Consider the following 8,485-nt stretch of genomic DNA (forward strand, 5'->3'; position numbering starts at 1 on the left):
GTTTTCAGCATGTAGAGAGCTGGTTTTTCCAGCACCATTTGTTAAAGAGGCTATCTTTCTTCCAGTGAGTATGTTTGGCCCCTTTGTCAAAGATAAGGTGACTGAGTGTGTTCCTAGCAGCTTCAGCGGCTTCTAATCTATTCCATTGATCCTCAGGTCTATTTTGTTGCCAGTACCATGCTGATTTTATCACAGTAGCCCTGTAATATAATTTCAAGTAAGGAATTGTCATGCCTCCTGCTTTGTCTTTATTGCCCAGAATTACCTTTGTTATTCTAGGTCTTTTCTGGTTCCAGATAAATTTTAGGAATGATTTCTCTAGGTCAGTGAGGTATGTCGGTGGTAGTCTGATAGGGGATTTTTTAATTTAAAGAGATATAAAACAATACAAATGATACAAAATTTCAAAAACAACTGGTAGGAAATTAACAATGGTTAACATATTTCAATGTTGCTATATTCAAATTGTTCAGATTATCAGATACAGGCATATAAAACTGGTCAAACAACATTTGATCACGTTCATATTTTTAAACAGATTTTGAGATCCTAAAGTAGTGTATATTACTGATATTAATTGATAATCACTGTACTCATTTGCTTTCATTTTATAGTAGAAATTGTATAGATCATGTTTCATAAATGATAGATACCAAGAAATTAGGGGTAACAATACATTTTGATGATATAGCACATGTATTTTGTATATATGTAATTAGGAATTTTAAATGGTAGGTTAGAAAAATCAGTTTTTTTCTTTTTTTCTTTCTTTTTTTTGTGGAACCTGGGATTGAACTCAGGCCCTTGCGCTTGCCAGGGAAGTGCATATTCCACTGAGCCATCTCCCTGGCCCCCTTTTTTCTTTCTTTCTTCTTTTCTTTTTTAGAAAAATCAGTTTTGAAACTAAGGATAAATCTATATGATTAAATTAAATCCAAAGTACTAAAAAAGGGAAAAATAAAGATACTAACAAAAAACATGGAAGTAGACTTTGCAAAGTTGGGAAGGGACTCTGGAGACTAGAGGAGATAGGAGGTAAGTGGAAGGGAAACAAAAATAAACAGGTGGCGATGTGTGTATATACCATTGTCCACCATGAGTGTATTACTATATATGGGATAATAATTACATGAAAATCAATTTAATGAAGCATGTTATATGTACATTAGGAACATAAAATACAAATCTTTTACTATTGGAAAGACATCAATACATTGGCATTCCACAAATCTTTCAATGATGACACTTAAGAATGATTGAAAAGTATAATAAACTTGTTGCTTCAAATTCGGGTTCCCCTCCAGACATACATGCTTCTTTGAATGAAATAATCCTTCTCTGTGTTCTTAGAATTCAACCACAAAATAATTCTTGATACTTTGCATTATGCAGAGGCTTAAGGACATCTTGGTTATGAAATCCATTCTTCTTATCACATATTTATTCTTCCTTCTTTAAATTCAATCACCAGGAGCTAGGGATATAGCTCAGCTACAAAGGACCTTCCTGGCACGCTCAAAGTCCTGAGTTCGATTCTTGGCACAGAAAACATAGTCCAAGTTATCCCTTCTGACATAGCACCTGTCCAGACTTTCATCACTGCTTTATTGGATATGGAAGATCATTCCACTTGTTTCCTTGCCTTTAGTCTTTTCAACTTGTTGACCAGTTCATTTTAATAAGCACAATTTTGTTCACATTATTACGTGTTTAAATCATCCAATTTGTGTTGCTACCAAAAATCAATAATTGCAGTTTCACACTTAAGGTATTCCACAGTCTGACTAAAATGTTCCCTCATATTTCTGTTCTTTTCAGGAATTCTCTTCTCTGTTCTCTCTGCTTATTTAGCATCTATCAAACTACTATAAAAGCCCCAGTAAAGCTGTGAAGGTCCACCCAACTGCACTACCATATTGTGTTCTCTTTTCCAGTAACCTCTTAGCAACCATATGTAATACTTTGAAATCCTATTGTAAAATTACTTTACCCTACCAACAGTTGTGTGTAAATTTGTATGATAACTCAATGTATCATTTCAATATAAGTACTGAATATAGAAACACAAGTAGTTTCAGAAATGGTATCTATCGATTTGAAATATCTTGTGGTTGATTATTTTGACCTCTACAAAACACTGATGCAGTGGGTGCTCTTTGATTCGAGCAAGTATGCTGAAGCACAGAAATGTGTTTCCTGGCACTGTGTCAAATGCATTTCATGGCACTGTGTCAAATATATCTTTCTGACTTTTCATATATCATTTCTAGAGCCAAGTTAAAAAAACTGAAACATTATTTTATAGATTTCTTCCTACCAATCAGGGCCATGACTGCTTTTTCTTTATGCTTTATGCTACATCTTTCTTATAGGGAAAGTTAGGAAGGGTTTCTATGCTTTTAAATAATATCAGTACGTGTTTTCAAAAATAATATTTTTATAATACATTGTGATCTTGATAGCAACACAGCTCTGCAAAAGTTTTATAAATTGTGTTTTATTATGATTTCTCCAAGTTAAAGTGATTATTTAGTATCAAAAATCATTAATAAAATTAACCACTTAAAAGTTAGCTTGAATGTTCGCTATTTTCTTTAATTATAACTCTATGTAAAGTTTTTCGTGTCTGTCAAATATACAATATCACAATGTAAAATCATTTCTCTGTGTTCAGATATTTTTCCTTAAAGAAGAGCACAAGAAACCTGACTTTTTTCTTATCCTGCTTCCTGAAGCAGTGAGAACAAAAACAGGTTAAAGATGATAGTCGCAATATATTTCTCTTACCATCTGTTTGATTTATGTCAAATTTAAACGGCTTGTATTTTAGAAAGGAATGTGTCTTCAAAAGGACGCAATCCAACATCTCTCAACTGCTAATCCTTAGCACTTAGAGATTCCCTTGGGCTGCTGTCAACTACAACTTATTGCATAGGTACTTTTCACTAAACTCATTATAAAGCGATTAGCCTCCAGCAAAATAGTGCATTGCTACATCCTGCTTGCCTTACATGTAGCTTTCCAACTAAAATCTGTTCTGTCAAATCTTATCATTCTTCAACAACATAGAACACTGAGAGTGATCTTGTCACTTTTCACTTAAAGCACACCTCTGAAAAAGCATATTCATGAACCTACACAAGTACACACACATGCATCTATTGTGACACAATATTCACACAAAATATATGTCATCAGTTTGAAATAGCTTTTTTCTTTAATAGGCAACAAATAAAGTTTAAGTCGTTGAATTATTCTTCAGTTTATAATTTAAATTTATTTATTTATTTATTTATTTATTTATTTATGGAACCAGGGATTGAACTCAGGCCCTTGTGCTTGCCAGGGAAGCGCTTATTCCACTGAGCCATCTCCCCAGACCCTATAATTTAAATTTAAAAACTAATTAAGTAACAACATATCCAGGTGGCATGACTGATTATCATTGAGATATGTAATTGAGCTATTTTATGAGGATATTTAAATTACAATGTCTCAACAAACTTTCTCAGTTTCCCCAGTGAAACTAAAACTGTATTAGGAATATAGACATAATGATTAGCAGAAATAGCGGTTTAATTGATTATTTAATTATTTTTAATTTAGTATAGGGTCTACAGGATCTCACTACATAGATCACACTCGTAGTGATTCTCCTGTGTTCAGCCTGAGAGCTAGGATTACAGGCACTTGCAACAACACCCAGTCTCAATCACCTTCTCAGTGTACCTGGGGGAAGGGGCCAGCACTGCACCCCACTGGGGATCAAACCCTGGCCAATGCATCATCCTAAGCAGTCACTTTACTCTGCTGAGTTGTTTGGCTTGATTATTTATTTGATAACCTCACTAAAGCATTACATATTTTATAATTCATATATGCATCATTGTATGAAATGAACACTATATTATAAGACAAAACAGTCTGTTCTCAAAATTGCTTTAGTTATGTTATCTTCCTTCATTTGTATTTTTATTCACATGATTATTCATTTCATATCACTAAATTGTTATTTTAGTGAACTTATTATAAACTTATATATATTTTAACATAAAAGAGCAAATTTTAAGGCCCTGAAGATAAACCACAGAAATTCCACTTCTTATATTGTCTATATTATGATTATTTCAAGTATAAAGGATAACTTAAAATAAATGTTCTTCTTTGACTGAAAAACCTAAAAAAAGCTATTTAATAATCTCCTAATTTTTCTGTTTAATTCCAACTGTTATATATTCTCTAGATGAGATAGATATTTTAAATTACTTTATATTTATATTTCTAGAAATTTTGAATGACTGATTGACTAATAATAGATTATTTTATTTTCAGTTGACACTTTTGCTTTACTATTTGCAAGTCAGACATAGATGCAGTTTTGTAACAGAGAACTCTTAATATTTTAATTATTTTTATTTAATTTATTAAAGAAGACTAAGCAGCGGGGGAGATGGCTCAGTAAAATAAGCACTTCCCTGGCAAGTGCAACGACCTGAATTCAATCCCCATTTCTGCCAAAACAAAACAAAACAATAAAACAAAAGAAGAAGATTGAAAAGACATGTTGAAAGATTTACTTATAACTGACTTGATTAAAAAAAATTAGATGAGGTGTGGGAGAGCTTCTGGCTACCCTGTGCCAGCGGGATCTACTGGTCCCAGCCCAGGAACAGAGAGGGTGAGACCTTCCAACACCCCCATGGGATGCCCGCTACCACTGTGCAGCACTTCTCCCACCCTGCCCAAAGAGTAGTAATTTCTGCCACATTCTGGGAACCCTCAATCCCAGTCCTAGCCCAGGACTGGTGAGTGTGTGGGAAAGTTTCTGGCTACCCTGCGCTGGCGGGATCTACTGGTCCCAGCCCAGGCTCAGCATGGATGAGACCCTCTTCCATACCCTTGGGATGCTCCGCACCACTCCGCAGCACCTCCCCCAACACGCCATCCCAGTAAGAATCTCTGCTGCATTCCTAGAACCCCCAGATCCAGTCTTAGCCCAGGACCAGTGAGTGTGTGAGAGAGCTGCCTCTCCCCCGTACTCCAACTTGTCCCTTCCAGACTCAGCTCAGGCCAGGCATACAGGCCTGGGTGAAAACCTGCAGTTTCAATCTCTGCAGAGACTGTAGGGGACAGAACAACCCAGCTAGTCCAGGACCAGAATATCTTGACAGAGGGGCACAACAGGTCCACCCCCAAGGGCAGCAACAGGAAAGAGCTGAGAAAAGCAGCCAGACCCTAGCCAGGAACAGCTAGATAAATCCAAACTTTGTAGATCTATACCTGTACTTCAGTAATTGCTAAGGTTATAACTGCAACAAAGAAACAACAAAGGTCAGAAGACAGTGCTACACAAAATGATGAGAAGGAACAAAATGCAATCTCAGAACCAAAGCCCACCCATAACAAGTGCAGAGGACATTAACACAGAACAAACTGAGAATCACACAGCTGAAAGCAATGAATCAATGGATTCTGAAATAAAGAAACAGCTGTAGAAAGGAATAGAGGAACTCAGATTGGAAATAAAAAAGATATCTCTGAATAAATAACATCTGCAGTAAGAATCGAAAGCAGAAACATATGGAGGAAAATCAATGACCACCCAGAACAAGTGGATAGGACACTAGCTCAGCTCAAATGTATGAATTAATAGCATCGATAATAAATAAGCAATGGCACAAAGTCATAGAGGATCTCAGAGTGGAATTCTTTTCTATTGGTCAAGCTCAAATGTATGAATTAATAGCGTCCATAGTAAATAAGCAACAGCAGAAAGTTATAGAGAAACTCAGTGAGGAAATCTTTTCTGAAATGAAAAAGAGGGCCAGGAAGATAGCTCAGTAGAATAAGCACTTGCTTGGCAAGCTCAAGGGCCTAAGTTCAATTCCCGGTGTGCCAAAAAAAAGAGTCAAATCTGAAATAAAAAAAGAATTTTCAGAACTCATAGCATCTGAAGTAAAGAATCAACTACAGAAACATAGGGAGGAAAACCAATCTACAAAAGAACTGCAGTAAAATAATTTAAAACTGCTTCTAAAGAAGACATTGATAAAAAAAAATAGAGGAGATTAGAAAAATGACAGATTCCTTGAATGAGCAATACAGGAAAGAAATAGATCACAGGAAGCAGAGTCAAAGACATACAGAGAAAATTAAAATCTCAATCACAAGCTTGCAAAACAGTTTAAGTGAAAGTGAAGACAGAGTTTCAGATTGTGAAGTCACTGGTGCAGCTAGTGAAAAGGTAAGAAAGGATCTCTAAAAAACAACGAAGATGCAAGAAAGAATAATCCATCACCTGCAAGATGATGCAAAGATGAACAATGTGAGACTAATAGGCATCAATAAGAAAGAAGGAGTGAATACAAATGACATTAAAAAAAACACAGGCAGAAGTAATAAAAAAAAACGTCCCAAATATGAGGAAACAATCTGACATTCAGGTAACCGAAGATACAGAACGCCAAGGAACATTAAGCCAATGAAAAACACACCAAGACGTATAATAGTCAAGATCCCATAAATTGAGCAAAAGAATAATCTACTGAAAGCCCCTAGAGAAAAAAAAGCTGATCACTTTCAAAGGAAAACCCATCAGAATTACGGCCGACTTCTCTTTCAAACCATGAAGGCAAGAAAAGCATGGAGCAGAGAACTTCAAGTCCTCTATGAAAACAAATTCCAGCCCAGACTACTGTACCCTGCAAAACTCTCTTTCAAGTTTGATGAAGAATTGAAATACTTTCATGACAAAGAACAGCTAAAGAATTTCATGATGACAAAGCCAACCCTACAAAGGCTACTGAAAGATGTGCTAGAGAGGGACCAAAATGAGCAGAGCTCCACGAATGAGATCAGAAGCAACCAACTAAATAGGGCAAGCAATTAAACACAGGAGAAAAAGGAGTAAATGACAACAGGTAAGTAACATGTCGATCATAAGTCAATACATCTCAATTCTAACCTTCAATGTAAATGAACTCAATTGACCAAATAAGAGAAATAGACTGGCAGAGTGGATTAGGAAACAAAATCCAACAATATGCTACATACAACAAACACATTTTATTCATGAAACATTCATAGGCAGAAAGTCAAAGGATGGAACTAAACACTACATGACCCAGCACCTCAGAAAAAAGCAGGAGTAGCAATCCTATTCTCAGACAGTCTCAACTTCAAATCATCAAAGATCAAGCGAAATAAAGAAGGCCACTATAAACTGGTTAGGTGAAAAATTCAAGAGGAAGAGGTAACACTCATAAATATGTATGCACGTATCACGGGAGTACCCAACTATATAAAGCAAATCTTAATGGACATGAAAAATCTAATATCCAATACCACAATTTTAACAGGAGACCTTAACATCCCCTTATTACCAAAAGATAAGTTAACCAGACAAAAACTTAGCAAAGAAATAGTAGAACTGAAACAGAGCTTGAAACAAATGGATTTGGTGCACATATACAGAGTGTTCCACCCAAACAAAGTTGAATACACATTTTTCTTAGCTGCACATGCGTCATTTTCTAAAACAGACCAGATACTGATCCATAGGTCATGCTTAAGTATATGTAAGAAAACAGAAATTATCCCATGCACATTATCCCATGCACATTATCCCATGCACATTGACCACAGTGCAATGAAACTAGAAATAAATGACAAAAGAAACAAGAAAAAAAACCTTAAATACATGGAAATTAAATGACACCCTACTCAGCAACCAATGGGTCACAGATGAAATTAAACAAGTAATTCAACAATATCTACAAATCAATGAAAATTCAAGCACAAATTACCGTAATTTATGGGATATGAAGAAAGCAGTTCTCAGAGGGAAATTCAAAACTGTGAATGCACACATTGGGAAAACAGAATGGAAAAAAATAAATACCCTAATGCTGCACCTTCAACACCTAGAAAAAGAAGAGCAAACCAAACACAGAGACCAAAGACAGGAGGAAATCATAAAGATTAGAGCAGAAATTAATTCAACTGAGATGAAGAAAACAATTTAAAGAATTAAAAAAGCAAAAAACTGGTTCTTTGAAAGGTTAAAAAAATTGATAAGCCCCTAGCTAATCTCATCAAAAAGAGGAAAGAAAAAAATCAATTACAAGCAATAAGGAATGAAAAGGGTGTAATTACCACAGACCCCGAGGAAATTCAGAGGATTATCAATAGGTACTTTGAGAATCTTTACTCTCACAGAATAGAAGACACAGCAGAAATGGACAGATTCCTAGAAAGGTACAAATTACCACAACTGAATCGACAAGATATAATGAGTACAAAAGTCCAATAGAAGTCAATTAAATATGAGATGTAATTAAAGACCTACCGGCAAAGAAAAGCTCAAGTTCTGAAGGATTCAGAGCTGAATTGTACAAGAAATTTACAGAATGTGTAGTGTCTATACTCCTCAAACTCTTCCATGAAGTAGAAAAGGAAGCAATCCTGCCAGAATCATTCCTGGAGG

This window comes from Octodon degus, unplaced genomic scaffold (assembly GCF_000260255.1).
Source record: "Octodon degus isolate 3935 unplaced genomic scaffold, OctDeg1.0 scaffold00063, whole genome shotgun sequence".
In the NCBI taxonomy this organism is placed as follows: domain Eukaryota; kingdom Metazoa; phylum Chordata; class Mammalia; order Rodentia; family Octodontidae; genus Octodon; species Octodon degus.